The sequence below is a fragment of the Canis lupus genome, chromosome 18 (assembly GCF_048164855.1).
Source record: "Canis lupus baileyi chromosome 18, mCanLup2.hap1, whole genome shotgun sequence".
In the NCBI taxonomy this organism is placed as follows: Eukaryota; Metazoa; Chordata; class Mammalia; order Carnivora; family Canidae; genus Canis; species Canis lupus.
This window is the reverse complement of record NC_132855.1, coordinates 17,826,054-17,846,262: the sequence shown is the minus strand read 5'-3', so window position 1 is coordinate 17,846,262 and position 20,209 is coordinate 17,826,054. Positions and strand designations below refer to the sequence as shown.

The window sequence follows — 20,209 nt, the reverse complement described above, 5'->3', positions numbered from 1 at the left end:
AGGCCAACAACAAGTCACCAGTGTTGTTTAAGAGTCTATTATATACCATACCTATACACACACACATATACGTATACACACATGCATTTTCAAAAGTCATCAATCTGTACACTTATAATCTGTGAATGTTATTGTATGAAATTATATCAACAATGAAGGTGATTTTTTAAAGGCAAGATACATTTCCAGGTAATAAAAACTGAGAGATTTTATTGTCAGCCTAGCTGCAATATTTTAAAATAAATACTAAAGAGTTTCTCAGGTAGAAGAAAAATGATCCCAAGACAAAAACAAAATGAGAGGAATGTAAAGTTTTACGTGAGTAAATAGAAATGTGTATTGACTGAACAAAACAATATTAACATCTTGTGGAGTCTAAAATATACATAGAGTTAACATGTATAATAGCAATAACACAAAAGGTGGAGGGGAATAAATGGAATTAAAGTGTTCTAAAGTCAAAGCACTTTCAGGTACTAGGCAAGACTGTGACTTTGTTTTATTCTGTTTGTTTTTTTAAGTATGCCCAACATGGGACTTGAACCCATGACCCCGAAATTAAGAGCCATACGCTCCAGTGACTGAGCCAGCTGGTTGCCCTAGTATTACTTTTAGACAGTAATAATTTAAAGATTCAGATTATTATCTTTAAGACTCTCACTAAAATGTAGACAATAGAAGGAAGAAATGGAATAATAAATACACTTAATTCTAAAAGAAGACAGGGAGATTCAAAGGTGAAAGAACAGCCAAGACAAATAGAAACCAGACAGCAGATATAAATCCAAATGTATTAGTAATTCCATTACATGTAAATTGCTAAATACACTAATTATAAAACAGTTTGTCGGACTTGATAGAAAAAAACTACATGCTGCTTAAAGAAACACATCTTAAATAAAATGGAGTTCCATTCATTCATTTCCTCAAACAGGAAAAGAAAGGAGATACACCCTTATCAAAAAAAAAAGCTGGGGCGACTATAGTCAGATTATAGAATTTAAGGGAAGAAATGTTACTGGAGATAGAAAAGCATTTCGTAATGATAAAATGATCAATTCTAAAAGATGATACAAATGTGTTAATTTTTATGCGCCTAGCAACATTTTCAAAATAATAAAGCAAAAATTGACAGTCATAAAAGAACTAGACAAATCTACAGTCACAATGGAGGACTTTAGGGGATCCCCGGGTGGTGCAGCGGTTTGGCGCCTGCCTTTGGCCCAGGGCTTGATCCTGGAGACCCGAGATCGAATCCCACGTCGGGCTCCCGGTGCATGGAGCCTGCTTCTCCCTCTGCCTGTGTCTCTGCCTCTCTCTCTCTCTCTCTCTCTCTCTGTAACTATCATAAATAAATAAAAATTAAAAAAAAACAATGGAGGACTTTAATACATGCCTCAGAGTAACTGAAAGAACAAAAAGAGGACAAATTAGCAAACGGTCAGAATATGGAGAATCTGAACAGAGTAACAAGGCTCCTCACTGACATCTATAGAGCACACACCCAACAGCAACAGAATGCTTAGCATTTTAAGTGCACGTGTAATATTAGTCAAAACAGACTTAAAGCAAGTTCTTTACACATTTTCAAAAAGATTTTACTTATTTGAGAGAGAGAAAATGAGCAGGAACAGACGGAGGGGCAGAAGAAGCAGGAGAGGGAGCCTGATGCGGCTGGCTCAATGCTGGGACGTTGGACTCATGATCCGCGTGGAAGGCAGACGCTTAACTGATTGAGCCACCCAGGTGCCCTGCAAATTCTTAACACATTTTAAAGAACTGAAATCATCCAGAGTATATTCTCTGACCATAGTGGAATCAAGCTAGAAATCAAAGATAAAAAGATGCCTAGAAAATCCCCAAACCAACTGGTCAAAGAAGAAACAGAAATTAGAAAATAGTTTGAACCATATAATAATGAAAATACAACATAGCAGCATTTGTGAAATACAATTATAGAAGCCATAGAAATTTATTTACATGCATACATTAGAAAAGAAAAACAGGGGTGCCTGGGGGGCTCAATCAGTGAGTGAAATGTCCAACTCTTGATTTCAGCTCAGGTCATGATCTCAGGGTTGTGAGATTGAGCCCTGCATCTGCTTAGGATCCTCTCTCTCCTTCTACCTCTACCTCCCCCCACACACACTCTGTTCTCTCTCTCTTTCAAAACAAAAACAAAAATTCTCTCAGTGAAGTGGGTTTAGAGGGACCGTACATCAACATAATAAAGGCCATATATCAAAAACCCACAAAGAACATCATACTCCACAATACAAAACTGAGAGCTTCTCTAAGATCAGGAATTTATTTAAAACAAGCAGTAGATGAGAGCAAGCACATGGTCGGTGCAGGTCCCCACGCTCTCTGGCTGCCACCACCCTCTCCTTTACTGGGCAGCAGCCAGGAAAAGCCGGAGGGGAAGTAGGTCTCTAGTAGCATGAAGCCACACCTTCCAGAGAGTGCTACTACAAGGCAGCCTTATTGCAAAACCGTCAGCAGTGGTGCCCTCCCAGCTGAAGAGCACCGGGGAGGTGAGCAGGCCTGCTGGAGAGCTGAGACCTCAGGCCCATTCATTTTTTCGTTTGCCTTCCTCATGCATAAAGGCCATGTACCCCCGCCCTCAGGGGGCTCACAGACAAGAGAGGCAAAGCATCAACAGAAACCTAGCAGGCCACCAAACGCAAGGAAAACACGGTAAGAGAAGAATGCAGGGAGCAAAGCAAAGACTTCTCCCCAAGGTGACCTTGGAGCCCCAGGATGAAGGGAGGTCCGTGTGAGCCAGGAGTCTGGGGATGGCAGTTGAGGCCTGGGCGGGAGAGGGGGGGGTGTTGGTGGGTGGGCAGGGTGCTTAGCGGGGCCCTGCAGCTGGCCCACTGTCAGGATGCATGAGATGAGGTCACAGGGACACATAGGGGAAAGGATCCGCTTAGAAAGGAGCCCCACTGGGGATCCCTGGGTGGCTCAGTGGTTTAGCGCCTGCCTTTGGCCCAGGGCATGATTCTGGGGTCCTGGGATCGAGTCTCAGGATGGAGTCCCAGGATCCAGTCCCACATCGGGCTCCCCACATGGAGCCTACATCTCCCTCTGCCTATGTCTCTGCCTCTGTGTGTGTCTTTCATGAATAAATAAATAAAGGAGCCCCACCTGGGGACAGGGTGACTGGGACTCCAGCCCCTCCCCCCCCAAGTCCTGGGATCTTGGGAAGGCCCTTCCCCCACACTCAGTTTCACTTTCTAAAGAGGGATTTTGCCTAGTGCTGTTGCTTTCTTCCTTCTCTACTATCCCAAGGGACCCTGAAAGTTAATGCGCATTCTTTGCAACTGAGATGCTAAGATAAAAAACACTTTATAAAGACATTCATCTCCACAGATGTTCCTTTTTATGTTTTAATAACTTTCCCCAAGTATAAAAGCAATTTAGCTGCTCACTGTGGAAACTTTGGGGAATGCAAAAAGTAAAAAGAGAAAAAGAAAGGAAAAGAAAATTAAAGAAAAAGCCAAATCACCTACACCACTGTTAACATTCTGGAGTATTCCCTTTCTGCTTTTCTCTATGTGCAGTTATGCCTACACCGCTCTTTTGCTTGCTTGCATCACACTATATACATCTGCTGTAACTTGCCCAGTATCTTGTGTGTCTGTGTAACCACCAAAGCCCTCACTTGAGCGGCAGAAGCTGGTTCCTGAAAGATGCTCTACTTACCGGGTTTTTATTTCATAAAGAAAAAATAGGAGCTACCTGCCTCTCTTTGCTCTTTTAAAGCCTCGTAACTGAGAAATTCCACATGCCAAATTGGAGGACCAAAGATGACGTCCAGGGGTAACACCTTCCCAGCCTGGGCCTGCCTGCCCGAACCACCGCAGCAAACCCAGACGCCCCTATCTGCGGGGGCCAGTCGCAGGACAACATGCTACCAGCAATAGGACCCATGGAAAGGCCACAGGGGACCCAGTAGGGGAGGGACACTGGAAAGACTCCAGGATGCCAGCCTCCTGCGTCCTTCTCCAGAGGCCAGGTGTCAAACCCTGTGCTGCATGGTGGCCCCACTGAGCAAGCCCTTTACTAGGGGCCCAGCATCCAGCTAATGCTTTCCACTCCCTCTGAGAGCTACAGTGACGTAGGGGCCAGGTGTGGTCCCTGGAGCCAGCCAGGCTGAGGGGCCCACCACTCATTAGCAAGTGAGCCAGCCTCTCTGGACCTCAGTTTCTTTTTTTCTTTCTTTCTTTTTTTTAATATTTTATTTATTTATTCATGAGAGACACACACACACAGAGGCAGAGACACAGGCAGAGGGAGAAGCAGGCTCCCTGCGGGGAGCCCCATGCGGGACTCGATCCCAGGACCCTGGGATCACACCTTGAGCTGAAGGCAGGTGCTCAACCACTGAGCCGCCCAGGCTCCCCAAGGGCCTCAGTTTCATCACAGGGGCAGTCCCTGCCTCAAAGTGCTGCTGCAAGGACTGAGTTAATATTCAAAGTGCCTAGACCAGGCACTGAGTAAATACTAGTAATTATCACCTGATTTAATCTTCTCTATTATCTCACTCGATTCTTAGGACAACCCTAAGCGGCAGAGGAATTGATAACGCCAACTTAGAAATCAGAAAACGGAGGTCCACGAGGTTAGCCATCAGACAGATGCACAGAACAAAAGATTCCAAGCGTGGGGGAGCACATCAAATGGGAAATGAGGCAGCTCCCCCCAGGCCTCCATCAGTCCTGCTGGGGACAAGTGACCCGGAGAGGGCTTAGAGCTCCTGTCCCTTCGGAGTTTGAACGTGAGCCACACTGAGTCCCAATAACCCCCACCCAGCACACGAGGGCTCAGCCAAGGCTGAGGACACAGTCTCCTCAGCCACCCAGGGGTGCCATCCCTTATCCCGTGGATCTTTTTAATAAGATTATAAAGAGGGACATCTGGGTGGCTCAGCGGTTAAGCACCTGCCTTCAGCTCAGAGTGTGATCCCGGGGTCCTGGGATCCAGTCCCACATTGGGCTCCACGCAGGGAGCCTGCTTCTCTCTCTGCCTGTATCTCTGTCTCTCAGTGTGTGTCTCTCTCATGAATAAATAAATAAAATCTTTTTAAAAAATTCTTTTAAAAAAATAAGATTATACAGATATAATAAGTTTTAGAATAAACCTCTATGAACAGAGAAGGCCTCAGTGTTTTCTGTGAGTGAGACAGTGAGTTAGATGCTAGCAAACTCGTTCATTCAGCAGCAGCTTTGCTCTGTGCAGAATCATCCAGCAAAGCCGGGGTGCAGGGGCCACCCTGCCCAGAGTATAACTATGAATGTCGACACCTAGGATGAGTAGACAGGATCTGGTTTCCACCCCAACTGACACAGCCTAGATCAAGAACAGAAACCTCAAGAAAAATCATTTCCCATCAGCTACGCTGGCCTCAGGATTTCACTCTTTTCCCGGGAATCATCACTCATCCTGGGCCTGAATGATATGGATTTCAGAAAAAATGACACAGCTTTCCACAAATTGGTGTTGCAATGCCAGATAAGATTCCTAACAGATCTGAGGCCTAGTCCTTCAAACGTTCTTTAACAGTGGGACAGATGCTGACTTAGCATTACAACCCAGAGTGTTTTCAACAGGGAGCTCTGTGGAGCCAGGCCACTCGACAAGCATTTCTACTGTGGCAAGTGTCCACTTGGAATCTGGAAACCAAACAAACACGCAAAACCAAAGCCAGCTTTGCCAGCATCCAGGTGCTATGGAATCTGGCCAGGGCTGTGCGCCTCTGCACCTACCCTGACCCCTTCGCCACCTGCCACCGCCCTCCCCTGTCCCCCTGCTGCCAAGTTCTGTTCATTTCTCGAAATGTGAGTTCTCCAACAAGTTGCTGCTCTCTGGAAACTTGGAGGCTGGAGGGAAAAAAAAGGTCAATGGTTTTATACCTAGAGAGGATCGGCATATGGGATATGACTTAATTGACCATAGGACAGTTTCACAGACTTTCCTCCTGCTTCCTTGAAAAACAACACAGTGAGAGAAGTAGGAGGCCCGTTAAATAGTTTTGGACTCGTGGGGCACCTGGCTGCTCAGTGGGCAGAGCATTTGGCTCTTGATCTAAGGGTTGTGAGTTTAAGCCCCATGTTGGGTGTAGAGGTTACTTAAAAATAAAATCTTTAAGAAACAAACTAATGGTTTGGACTCTCTTCCTAGATACCAGGAAGGGTTACACTTCCATACCCACCTGGGTCACTTGCTTTCACTCATGAAATGTGAACAGAAGTGGAGGGAATTACTCCGAGTAGGAAGCTTTCTGCCTCAGTGCAACGGAAATCAGCGTGCAACTTCCTCTGGCACTTGGACCAGCTCCTGCAAGAAGGTGGCTGTTCCATCTGCCCAGGCCCACAAATCACGGCAGCGAGGACTGCCTCCTGCCAGACTGTGATGGGCAGGGTATGAGCAAGACACACACCTCTGTTGTTTGAGCTGTTGAGATTTTGGGATTATCTGTAACCTAGGCCAGAAGGACAGATACCATGCTTTTGGACAAGAAAAGCATTCATGTGTTGGGAAACTGAGGCCCAGAGGGGTGAAGTGAGATGTCGCAGGCCAGACAGCTGGCTGGAGGGGGAGCAGGATGCACACCACAGCCCTCACCCTTCCTTCACAAGACAGCAGTTCCTTTCGGACACAACCCCATGGCATTAAAGGACCACCCTTAGTTAAAGATAAGCCACTACAATTTTTTTTCCAATACCATAAAATTGACCCTACTGATCAAGAGTTAAAATAAAACACCATTCTCTGCCTACCTCTGACTTACAGTCCTCTATTAAAAAATAAGACTAAGGTATCAAAAAGGAAGAAAGGCACACAAGAAGGTCAAGCATACTCTTGATTTGGACTGAGGTGACTACTTGCTGTGGTCCCACATCCTGTCCTTCACCCAGCTACCTGCCCCACGCCAGAACTGCACCTTAGTCCAGGCCACTGTCACCACTACTGCCAGTCAGGATGGTCTGGTATGAACCATCTCAGTGATGAAAAAGAATGTGACAGGGCAGCCCAGGTGGCTCAGCAGTTTAGCACCGCCTTCGGCCCAGGGCCTGACCCTGGAGACCGGGGATCGAGTCCCAGGTCGGGCTCCCTGCATGGGGCCTGCTTCTCCCTCTGCCTGTGTCTCTGCCTCTCTCTCTCTCTCTCTCCCCCTCTCTGTGTTTTTCATGAATAAATAAGAAATCTAAAGAAAAAAAACATGACAGAGCTATCTGTACTGACACAGAAAGATCTTCTAGACATAGCGTCACTTGAAAAATGCAAGTTGCAGGAAGAAATACGGGCAGGTTACATAAATGTTATACCCTATATCGCCTGGACTAGGAGTACACAAAATACTATATATTTTCTCCAAGCGTACATCTATAAACATAAATGCAAAGAAAATATCTGGAAGAAGACACATTCTGTGAGAATAGAGATCACTTCTGGGCAGGGAAGGGGGGCACCAGGATCGTGTAGTACTTTCATTTGTAATGTTTTAACATTTCAGAAAAAGATTATAAACTTGTATAATTTAAAGTTACTTTAGAGCCTTTTACATTGTTTTTAAGATTTATTTATTTGAGAGAGAGAGAGAGAGAAAGAGAGAAAGAGAGAGAATGTGAGGGTCATATCTGCATTCTCCTCAAGGAAATTTCTCTTCTCTTGAATAAGATTCATTTTGGTGAATAGGATCCACAGCCTCCTCAGACCAGTTCTAAAATGATGAAGGTAATTATACTGTGTTTGTTGACTTGAACCAAATGGGTATTCACGGCGCCCAACAGCAAGTGGGTGGACTAACCCATCCCAACAGCAATCTCACAGAAAGCGAATGCCCAGCAATTTGCTACACAGTATGGGCAGAGCTGTGCAGAGAATACACCCAGTGGGTCAACTCAAGTTGGCTCCCACTTTCCCTGCTGTACAATCCACAAAAAAACACTAGCTCAATTATGCTCCCAGGCTTCTGACATTACATAAACACAAGCCGCCGTTCTTTAATGGGTCTACACAGATTGATCTCTCTCTCTCTTTCATGGGTTTCCTGTTGTTCTTTTTTTTTTTTTTTTTTTAAGATTTTATTTATTTATTCATGAGAGACACAGAAAGAGGCCGAGACACAGGCAGAGGGAGAAGCAGGCTCCCTGCAGGGAGCCCGATGTGGGACTTGATCCCAGGACCCCAGGATCACGCCCTGAGCCCACGGCAGATGCTCAACCACTGAACCACCCAGGTGCCCCTCAAAGAGAAACCTCAATGTTTCTTCTTATATGCCCAGGCATCCCTGTTATCATTTTTATTCACTTGCCTTATTTTGTTTTCAAATTCATATCCTGGAAAACAAGCTCACTCCAGTATGCCTCTGTCACACCAGGAAACTACCAGTTCCCCCTAGAGAAAATTTAGCAGATGGATGAGGCTACAATTATTATTGGAAGCTTTTGAGCTCCATTAACACTCATTTAAAGTATCTGAAAGCCCTTAATCCCTCAGCATTTCAAAGCAGATACAGAAGTCTCCCATAATCTCCCTCGCCTTCCTCCCTCCCGCCTCTCCCCTCCCCCTTCCATCTATCTCTTTGCTATCTTCCCTTCTTGTGAAAGCGCCACAGGACTCCAGACACAGACACTGCCACCCTCCCTACAAAGGAAGGAATGCAGCCCCAGCTGATGTCATCACTCAGGATGGGTGGACACTGATGGAATGCAGACGTCCCGTCACACTGCCGGGGCCTTCTGGGAAGTCAAATGTCTGCCTCCACATCCTTCAGAGTCAGGCCTTCTGGTCCAGAAACCCTGGGTAGAGGGCACCTGGGTGGCTCAGTGGTCAAGCGTCTGCCTTTGGCTCAGGTCATGGTCTTGGGGTCCTGGGATCAAGTCCCACACTGGGCTCCCTGCATGGAGCCTGCTTCTCCCTCTGCCTGTGTCTCTGCCTCTGTGTGTTCTGTGAATAATAAATAAAAACTTTTAAAAAAGAAAAGAAACTCTGCATAGAATGCATGCAGAGCCAGCCCTTCCCTTCTCTGCTGGAACCATGGACTTCCAGAGTGGAACAGAATGTTGTTCAATGCCCTCATTTTAGAGGTGAGGAAACTGAGGCCCTGGGCCAAGTGGATCAAACAGAACCAGAACCCAGGTCTCCCAGCACCCAGGCAAATGCTTCTTTCGTATTTAAAATACCTGCTTGTGTGGCAGGACCACATCTCCCCACCCAGCAGGGGCTGAGCCTGTTGGAATGGGGGAGGTGGGACCCCCTCACCCTGTTCCTGGGCTCCACCCCTCTCTCCCCACCGGGAACTCCCTCAGTACTTTATTCCCATTTCTCACAGAGGATGGGGAACTTCAGCTTTTTCTTTCCTGACTTCTCCCTTCACATTGACAGTGGCAATGAACGGCCGACACTCTGAAACCAGCTTACCTGATTCCAATCACTAACTGTGCGATTAGGACAAATGACATCATGCCTCCCCCTGCGCTTTGGTGTTAAAATGTAGATAAGAACAGAACCTAGCTCCTAAGGCTGCTGAGGGTTCACTGAGTGAATATACACACAGTGTTTAGAACAGCACTGGTCTTGACTTATCCTGGTCAAGAAGGGAGACTGGGCTAGGACTTCAGTCTGGCCCATCCTGGAGGCCCAGCATTTGACTGCGGGGCATGGGGTCTCTCGGGTTAGTCACCGTATCTCTAGATAGAGGACGCAGCTAAAAAACTGCTGAATGAATGAATCTGGCACATGCACTTTTATAGCAGGTGCTTCATTAACGTGCATTGAACGTTAATCCCAGAGTTCACACACTCACTTGCTAATAAGTTTATTAGTGGGTACAGTCAGATTTGCAGGCACCAGTACTTTCTACTGCTCAAAGGCATTTGTATTAGCTGCTGTCTTAAAAAGTTCAACCAGAACTCATGCCTTCCAGGGCACTGTCTATATACGCTCTCGGCACAAAATCACTTATGCTTTGTGACAATGCCTGCCAGGAGGCCTTATGAGACTGATGTGCAATTAATTGTTGCCAGACATTTTTCTGGTGTTATCCAGGCTTTGAAAAACAAAGTTCCAAAAACACCCTGCTTGCTATTCATCTCTGAGGGGCCAGCGAATAGAAATATCTCAAAACAGAAGACAACAGAGGCCTGAATAGGAGACCCAGATCTGGAACTTGGTAAGTGGATTTATGTACTCAGGGAAGAAAGTGCTCCAGAAGCGTCAGATCCAGAAGCCCCACGACATCTGGAGATGACATTTAGAACCAGCAGAGAAAGTGTCTGGGGCTTCTCAAAGGAAAGGCACTCCATAGGAACAGAATATATTAGTCACCTCAAGAGGCTGAAGTTGAAACTTGGCCTTGAGTAAATAAACACTGCTGATTGCTTGCCAAAACACTTAGCTGGAGACTTTTATTCACCCCACTTGATGCAGCCACAAGTCAGAACCGCCTGAGACACAAATCTACCCCGGAGCTTGGCCACGGGGTATCTGGGATGTACTAGGGTGGCCCTGAAGGGTGCTGAGGGGTTAAGAGGATGCAAAGTACCCCAAGAGGCAGCAACACTCTGGGCCTGAGCCCTCCAGAGTTCTCACCCAGTGCGTCCTACCTGAGGGAACAGGCCCACCCACCGGCCCAAATACACATGACCTGCATGGCCTCTCATTCTGTGACCTCATCACAGGAGTACGGAGAAAGGGGGCAGTACGGATCCGGTCCTCCAGCCCCTGCCCCCAAAGCAAGCCGGCATGCCGTGGTGAGGTCTCAGCCTCTTATATGATTAGGAGGCTTTTTCTGTGACCTGAAAGCTCTAAAAAAGACTTTTTTTTCCCAAAACCCTGTGTCTTTTAAGTGTATGCACTCCCCAGGTGATGAACAGTGTGGAGAAAGCACATCTTTCAGGGCTTTTGGGGAAGAGCCACAGGGAGAGCAGACTAGCATGAAGAACTGTCCGATGCCCCTTCCCTTGGCCGGGGTGGCAGGGGCGGGGGGACGGGATTCCCAGCAGCTATATCTGCAGACCCTGATGCTCTGACACCCACACTTCCAACCTGCCTCTGCGCTTCGGGGCCTTTTGTTCCTGTTTCCAAGGAGCCAGGAAGGTACTGGAATCCACCCACATCCATCCACTGAGGCTCCTGCTGAAGGATGCTCGTGCCTAGGAGGCCCACACGCATTTACACATCTGCCCCACAGAACCACAGAGCCGGTGCTCGGATTCCTGGTCCTGCCAGCTTTTACTTTATTCTGAGCTTCAGTTGGTTCATCTAGAAATTGACGATAATTTCTGCCTTCAGAATTGTCTCACACAATAAGGTTTATAAAGCTTAACAAAGGGATCCCTGGGTGGCGCAGCGGTTTGGCGCCTGCCTTCGACCCAGGGCGCGATCCTGGAGACCCGGGATCGAATCCCATGTCGGGCTCTCGGTGCATGGAGCTTGCTTCTCCCTCTGCCTGTGTCTCTGCCTCTCTCTCTCTCTCTCTCTGTGTGACTATCATAAATAAATAAAAATTAAAAAAAAATAAAGCTTAACAAATAGGAACTGTTAATTACTTTTTTTTTTTTGTAGATTACTAACAGGTGGGGGAGGGAGGATCTCCTCAAGGCCTCCCAATACCTTTTTGTTGTTGTTTTATTTACTTATTTGAGAGAGAATGATCAGAATGAGGGGCAGAGGAGAAGCAGACTCCCCACTGATCATGGAGCCTGACACAGGGCTCGATCTCAGGACCCAGGGATCATGACCCAAGCCGAAGGCAGACACTTAACCGAATGAGCCACCCAAGCACCGCCCCCCCCCCACCCCGCCATTGCCTTTTAGAATAAAATTGCAAATCTTTTCCAGCCCAGGAGGCTCTGCTTGGCCTGAGTTTGGTTCATTCTTCAGCTCTCTCTGCACGTTCCCCCACACAGCCGGCTCATTCCCGCCTCTGAGCCTTCAACCTGCTGTTCCCTGTGTCTGGCAGGCTCTGGGTCTTTTTCGTCCCAAGTCCTAGCTGAAAAGGCTCATTCTTGGAAAGGCATACCCCAGTCTTCCCTAATCCTAGTACAGCTCTGGTACTCGATTGATCTCATGACATCCTACCGTTTTCCCTTGCAACACTTAGCACAGAACTATGTATTTGTGCGGTACATCCCTTCCTCCTCCGGTAGCCTGCAAACTCCATCTGGCCAGGTGCTGAGACTGTTTCATTTATTCCCAGATCCCAAATATTTTAATAGGCTGGCACTAGCCAGGTCTTCTGATAATACTTGTTGAATAAATACGCTGAAGAACCGAAGCCCCAGTGAGCCAGGAGGAACGGGGAGCTACAAATAGCTTCCTAACAGCCCTCAACACCAGGCTGGGGAGCCAGCAGAGCGCTTCACACCCAGGGGAAAGCCAGAAAAACAATTGCCACCTCATTATCTGAAAGGCGAGAGCATCCACAGTTCACTCAGTGGAGAATTTGCTTATCTGGGCCCAAGTTTCACTGGCTCAGGCCTCTCGGGAGATTGCCAGATCCTCCAAAGAGGCAAAAGCTGCTGAGGTGTCCAGAAGAGAGAAGATGAGTAGGAAATTAAAAAAAAAAAAAAAAAAGGCAAGCTACTTGGAACAGGCCTGGAACTTTGGGGTGGGAGGGGAATGTTCTTGTGTCCTCTTGCCTGAACCACATCTGGAACTTCCAGGCCTGGTTTCTGTCTCCCCAGGTATCATACACACCTGTCCGGGGGAAGGTAGGTTTTATTACACCCAGGCTCGCAATCTCAGTGCACCGAGATGACGTTTTTCTCAAAATAAACATCATAACCCATTCTGGTAACAGTCATCAATGTGAGTATCAGGGCTCCCCCAACCCCACCACACCCATCACCACCCACTAGTTCAGCCAGTGGAAGCCACAGTCGAGATCTAAAAGCTGCAAATCTGGGGTGGGGGAGGAGTCTTACTTTCACTTCATAACCAGACAGTTGTTTGGAAGCTGGGGCCCTGCGTCCAGAAACAGAGCCCTTCCAAGAGCATAATCACATCTGCCGGCCAATTACAGAAGGCGGGTGTGGAAACAAGGAGGAGGTGAGCAGAGGGAGGGGTGCTCCTGGAGCTCTGGTTCAGTGGGGTCTGCTGCAAATCCTGGGTGCAGCATTGACTCTCTGTTGCCTTCGAGCTAGTTATTTCATCTCACTAAGCCTTAGTCATCTCATCTGTAAAATGGGGGAAATGATAACTAGCGCAGAGGGCTATTGGCTCAGGGCTGTGCAAAGTAAATCGATGTACCTGTTTGCTTTTATTTAGGGTCCACCGATCAGATGCATCATCATCTCATCAGGCCTCAAATCAATCCTTCCACATAGGTAGGTAGAGTTATCCCCATTTTACAGATACAAACACTGAGGCTCATGAGTGTCAGACACCTTATCCAAAGCCACACAGCTGGGAGAGGGCGAGACCAGCACTCCAACCCAAGCAATCTTCAGCAGCAGCATCGGAGCAATTACCATTTCCTGAAAGCCAGGGGGTGTGCTAAGCACTTTCCATCAATTACCTCACCAAATACTCAAAACCGCTCTGTAAAGAAGAATGCTTTTAAGTATTTGACAAAGGAGGACGCAGGGTCCGAGAGGTTAAGTATCTTGGCTGAGGTCACACAGTTAAGGAACCAAGCAGGGGCCTGAGCTCAGTTCTGACCCCAAAACTATAGTCTCCTCCATTTTCGTCCTGCCTGTCTGTATTTGTTACTGATCTCCTACCTCAACTCAAAACCGTTCACATGCCTGAATTCATATTAAAAGTAAAACACTCCCTTGATAAATGGGGTGGGTCCCTGAGTGCCTCCATCCCAAAGAAAGAGCCCACTGTCATGAACTATATGAAGTAAGGGTATCCCCAAAGAAAAGCCTACCTTTCCACCAAGTTCCTTCTAGAAGGTTTAGTTTGGGGTCATAGGTAGCAACTGGGGGATGCACACAGAAAGTTCTTAGTCATGAGACTTTGATTTTTTCAAAATTAGAACAGCACAAATATTTTTTCAAGTAAATCATCATCTGCTCACAGCTCTTGCCATGGAAGGATTTTCCCTAGCAATGCACGACTGTCCTACCTGGTTGCATGTGGCTCTGAAAATACCTACAAATCCTCACAACTATTTACTGCCTCTTCCCTGCCTGGTGATGAAGACACGGAAAGAGGGCAACTACCAACATCCTGAAACAAACAGAATGTGGTGAGTTTTCATGTTTTATTAAAATATCAACCTACTAGGGATGTCTGGGTGGCTTAGTCGGTTAAGGGCCTGACTCTTGATATCAGCTGAGGCTTTGATCTTGGAGTTGTGAGTTCAAGCCCCATGCTGGGCTCCACAATGGGCATGGAGCCTACAAAAAAATAAATAAAAAACAAAACAAAATAAAATAAAATACCTACTAAAACCTGGTGCTTAATCTGGTGCTCACTTTGCAATTCCCTGGGCCCTTATGATAATTTAGGACCTATTTATCAGTCCTTTAAACTATAGTTTTCTTTTTTTTTTATTTTTATTTATTTATGATAGTCACACAGAGAGAGAGAGAGAGAGAGAGAGAGAGAGGCAGAGACACAGGCAGAGGGAGAAGCAGGCTCCATGCACCGGGAGCCCGACGTGGGATTCGATTCCGGGTCTCCAGGATCGCGCCCTGGGCCAAAGGCAGGCGTCAAACCGCTGCGCCACCCAGGGATCCCTATAGTTTTCTATAATTTAGAGGAAAAGGACTACTCAGCCAAAGTCCTAAGTGGCACCACTGAGCCACCCAGGTGCCCCGAGCATCTGCCTTTGGCTCAGGGTGTGATCCTGGAGTCCCGGGATCAAGTCCCATATCAGGCTCCCTGCGGGGAGCCTGCTTCCCCCTTTGCCTATGTCTCTGCCTCTCTCTGAGTCTCTCATGAGTAAATAAATCTTTAAAAAAAAACCATAAATCAATTGAATGGCAGTGACTACTCACTTCTTATACAAAAGGCAAGTTTGGAAAAAATGCTTGCCCTCAATGAGCATTTGATGCACCAAAGGCTTTTCCTCCGAACAAGTTCAGACTTGTGGATGGATGAAAGGAGGCCCTTTGTGTGGCACACAACTGACTTTGCCCGGACAATAAAAGAAAACAGGACTTCCAGAAACATGCAAAATATCTACAGCTTCTGCATGACAAAAATTCAGCACAAGTACAAATTTTAGCTTCTCTAATTTCATCTTGCCTAAAATCCTCCCCAAAAAGAGAATGGTAAAATAAACCAGTAACTTAAACCTCAAACCCTAGGTTTAGGTCTCAGGTTTTGAAGAAATATTGAACTCTTCTCTTCAGATAAAAAGAAGAATTTGAAAAAAAAAAAAAAGAAGAAGAATTTGATATCCTCGTGTAAGTAAAAATCAGTGATTGCACATATACCATAAAACACTGATCTTCTTTTTTACATGACATCACTGTTTATGTTACTAATATCTAAACAGTGTTGCTGTTACTGTAAGTGATCCAGATCGTCACTGACAAACACAACAGGTTTCTGGGTGACAGGTTCATCTGGGATGTTGGCATGACAATTGTAGGATCTGAATCCCCCTTCCTCAAATTCCTGACTGTTCTTGGTCATTGAAGAACGGTTCATTGTCCCTAGGCCAAGAGTCAGAGGCAAAACAGGAGCAGCCCAGGTGTTGTGTGGGGACGCTGCCAACAGGAGAGCCACATGTGTGTGCCCACATCAATCCTGAGACCCTATAAACAGCCCAGTTTTCTTGGAAGCCCATTTTTTATATATGTGGCAGTGGGGTGGAGATGTCTCAAGATTAAGGACTGCTTTCTTTTATCAAGAAATTCATTCCCCAGGGCACTTGCGTGGCTCAGATAGTTACACATCTGCCTTCAGCTCAGGTCATGATCTAGGGGTCCTGGGATAGAGCCCTGTGTCTGGCTCCCGGCTCAGCTGGGAGTCTGCTTCTCCTTTTTCCCTCTGCCTCTCTCCCCTGCTTGTGCGTTCTCTCTTTCTCTGTCTCAAATGAATAAATTAAAAATCCTTTTAAAAAAATTTAAAAAATGCATTCCCATCATTCAGAGTGAGCCATATTCCAGAGCCATCAACTAGCCCTGGGGGCAGGAGGTGGGAGGAACTGGAGGCCGGAATGTCTAGACCTCAAAGCACCCAGAGGCTCAAGGGGCAGGAGAAGAGCTGGGTTACGGAGTATTGAAGGAGACAATTTTGGACAACCCCCATCCACCCCCACATCATGTCTGTACTAAGAAAATTGTCAGACACAAATAACCACCACTCACAGTGCACCTGCCATGTGCCACCTGCCCTGCCAGGCACACGTTATCTCATTTAACTATATTAAGCCCAGGACAGTTAGCATTTCTAGTCCCAGTTTTCAGGTGACTTATCTATGGTCACATATCACAGAAGTGAGAGAATCTGAATTTGGGTCCAGGTTTGATGGGACTCCAAACCTCTGAACTTCTTTCCCCACAAAAATTAAATGTACTCTTCTTAAAACCTTTGAGAGTCCTTTCTTCTACCTCTTGGCTGTTGTTTGTTTCAAATCCAGCTTTTTTTTTTTTTTTTTTCTTTATCTGCCCTGCACATGTGGTAGAAGTCTGTGTCTTGTGCAATGTCCCTGCTTCTAGGTTCGTAGCTACTTGCCCCCAGCGTCTCCCCCAGGGTGAAGAGGGGTCCCTCCTGTGAAATCTGCCCCTCTCAGATATTCGCAGTCGAGGTACCCTTGGCTGGATAGGGCCTAAGCCTGATGGGGGCTTTTAGCAAGGGGGACAAACCCAACCCTGTGGCAAGCACAGCCGGCCTCACCCTTAAAGCCAATCACCCACAAGTGTCAAGGCCTCGAGTTTACTGATTTCCCCCAACTTACTTCAAATGCAACAATGGAGCCATTTTCCAGAAGGCAGAACCAAGCGGGGGTCATAAGGCAGCCCGAGTTTTCACAGCGGTGCCAAAGGCCGTACGAATAGGTGAGGTTCTGAACCCGCAAGTCCCATTCCCCTCGGGGCCTGCCGCCCCGGGGCCGCGCAGCGCGGGGTGCACCGGACCCGTCGGCGGCGGGTCCCCATCGGGGGTCGGCCCGCCCGCCCGCCCGCCTTCCCTTCCCAACCCTGGGCATCACCTGGGGAATTTAAACGCAATTGAGGCCTGGGTCCCCCCCACCCTCCCCCGGACTCTGATGTAAGACCGGGGCCTTCTAAGCTGCCGGGAGGATTTAGAAAATTCCCCGATTCCCCAAGGATCGATGATCCCGCAGACACTGAAGTTCATCCGTCTGAACTTTTTCTGCATTTCTCCTCCCGGTTCCACCCGGAGCTCTGCCCGGGGAGCTTCGCGCTGCGCCCACAAACCCGCCCCCTCCTCTCTGCGCTCCTCGCTCGCGGCGCCCAGGCCCCTGGGAAACCTCTTCCCGGTGCGAACCACCGCGCGTCGCTGAAACTTACTTGGGTTCGTCCCGTGCAGACCTCGATGCAGCTGGGACCCAGAGCGAGACCCGGAGCGCGGAGACCCTCGGGGCGCGGAGACCCCCCCCGGAGCGCGGAGACCCCCCCCGGGAGCGCGGAGACCCCCCCCCCCCAAGCGCGGAGACCCGGGAGCGCGGAGACCCTGGGAGCGCGGAGACCGCCCCCCAAGCGCCGAGACCTCGGAGCGCGGAGACAACACCCCCCCCCCGCCAAGCGCAGAGACCCGGGAGCGCGGAGACCCGCCCCCAAGCGCGGAGACCCCCAGAGCGTGGAGACCCCCCCGGGAGCGCGGAGACCTCGGAGCGCAGAGACACCCCCCAAGCGCGGAGACCTCGGAGCGCAGAGACACCCCCCAAGCGCGGAGACCCCCGGAGCGCTGAGACCCTCGGGGCGCGGAGACCCCCCCCCGGAGCGCGGAGACCCCCCCCGGGAGCGCGGAGACCCCCCCCCCCAAGCGCGGAGACCCGGGAGCGCGGAGACCCTGGGAGCGCGGAGACCGCCCCCCAAGCGCGGAGACCTCGGAGCGCGGAGACAACACCCCCCCCCGCCAAGCGCAGAGACCCGGGAGCGCGGAGACCCGCCCCCAAGCGCGGAGACCCCCAGAGCGTGGAGACCCCCCCGGGAGCGCGGAGACCTCGGAGCGCAGAGACACCCCCCAAGCGCGGAGACCTCGGAGCGCGGAGACACCCCCCCCCCAAGCGCAAAGACCGGGAGCGCGGAGAACCCCCCCCAAGCGCGGAGACCCCCGGAGCGTGGAGACCCCCCCGGGAGCGCGGAGACCCCCCCAAGCGCGGAGACCTCGGAGCGCGGAGACCCCCCCCCAAGCGCGTTGACCCGGGGAGCTCGCGGCGCGGGCGGCGGCGGCGGGAGGCTTGGGGCGGGAGCGGCTGGGCCCCGGCCCGGAACGGGAACTGGCCGGGAGGGCACCGGCGGCCGCGCCCACGCGCCTTAGCTGGCGCTGCGGAGGGGGAGGCGGTGCCAGGCGGCCGAGGCGGGGTCTGCGCTTGGGCCGGGCTGGCGGGAGGTGGGGAGACGCGGGGCGCGGAGAGGGGCGGGGGCGCGAGGGCCGCTGCGCGCGGGGCCGGCTGAGCCCGCGGGAGACCACGCTCGGAGCGACGCGCTCGGGAACGGTCCTCGCCAGGCGGGCCGCGGCGGCCGAGAGCCCGGGCCAGGCCTCTGCAAAGCACCCCCAGGGGGCACCCGGGTGGCTCAGCGGTCGAGTGGCCGTCGGCTCGGGTCCGGACGCCGGGGTCCCGGGATCGAGTCCCGCGTCGGGCTCCCTGCGAGGGGCCTGCTTGTCCCTCCGCCTGGGTCTCTGCCCCCTCTGTCTGTCTCTCCTGAATAGATAAATAAAATCTTTAAAAATTTTAAAAATAAATTTAAAAAATAAAAGTACCATCCCAGATCCTGCAACCAGAGTCGAAGTCGGTGAAACTCTTGTTAAAATGGAACCCGTGTGCCAGGAGGAAAAGCTTGTCAAAGTAATCAGACTTGTTGCAACAGAGCATTTACTTCGATTTATACTTTTAAAAATCTAAGCTTTTCTTCCTGTTCTTAAATCTGTTCTTGGCTGCACATCTTACACCGTTTACGTGAATCCGTGATTTCCCCCAACCAAATACATTTTCAATAAATTTCCCCAATAAAATATGTATAAACCTTTTAAACGGGGAAAGTCTACATGAGGCATACTGATTCTATCATGTGTCGTTCACACTAAAATGCATTCAGTCTGTGACCGCAAATGCTCAAGAATAAGTTCCTATCAAAGGTTGCCTTCTGAGAAAAGTATGTTCAAACTCAAAAGTAAAACTTTATCAATGTAAAATTGATAAGATACACCAAAATGAAGACAATAAAGATACTAATTCTTTCCATTTACCCTTATATTAACCTCTGGTAGAAAAATTAGAAAGATTCTCTTTTCTTCTAGGATTCTGAATTTTATGTTCCATAACTTTTAAACTCTCATATTTTATATATCCTGTTTCTTTGGCTCCATTCTGAGTAACCTCTTCATTTCTGTCTTTCCATTCATTAATTATTTTGCAAATATTTGAATCTGCTCTTTAACCCATCTATGGTAGGCAGAGTAATACCTTCCCCCCCCCCCCCCCATGATGTCCATGGCCTATACCTGGAAAATGTGAATATCACAGAGCAGAATTAAAGGAGCAGATGGAATTTAGGGTGGTAATCAGCTCACCTTGAGATGGGAAAATTGTGGTGGATTATCCAGGTGAGCCCAGTGTAGTCATAAGGGCCCTTATGAGTGGAAGACGGAGGCAGAAAAAGAAGAATCAGAGATGGTAAGCAGGAAAGGATTTGGCCTGATGCTGCTGGCTCTGAAGATGGAGGAATGGGGTTCTAAGCCAAGGACTGTGGTGGTTCCTAGAAGAAAAAAGGCAACAAATTGGGTTCTTCCGTAGAGCCTCGAAAGAACAGTCTTGCTGACACTTTGATTTTGGCACGGTGAGACCAATTCAGACTTCTGACCTCCAGAAATATAAGAAAATAAATATGTGTTGTTTTAAGCCACTAAATTTGCAGTAACTTATTACAGCAGCCATAGGAGACCAATACTCCATTAATTTTAACAATGTATTTACAATCTTTTAAAAAAGATTTTATTTATTTATTCATGAGAGACACAGCGAGAGAGGCAGAGACATAGGCAGAAGGAGAAGCAGGCTCCCCACGGGGAGCCTGATGCAGGACTGGATCCTCGGACCCCAGGACTGCGA

General features: G+C 48.7%; 1 protein-coding gene and 1 long non-coding RNA gene across 9 annotated transcripts in view; one reads left to right on the top strand and one right to left on the bottom strand.

Annotated features, from left to right (window-relative positions):
• The window catches only part of NOD1 (nucleotide binding oligomerization domain containing 1), a 62,882-nt gene extending 45,334 nt beyond the window's left edge, over positions 1–17,548 (bottom strand). For 5 of the 8 annotated variants that reach the window (XR_012010719.1, XR_012010720.1, XM_072783606.1 and 2 more), the window contains exon 1: positions 17,445–17,548. The gene's annotated coding sequence lies outside the window, so the exon portion shown is untranslated. The remainder of the gene's footprint in view (positions 1–17,444) is intronic. The other 3 variants (XM_072783607.1, XM_072783609.1, XM_072783608.1) reach the window with 2 other exon arrangements.
• On the top strand, positions 2,429–5,153 carry LOC140608751 (uncharacterized). The gene is made up of 2 exons (XR_012010730.1): positions 2,429–2,697; positions 4,559–5,153. It is a non-coding gene; the product is annotated as an uncharacterized lncRNA (long non-coding RNA).
• Positions 17,549–20,209: the final 2,661 nt, after the last annotated feature.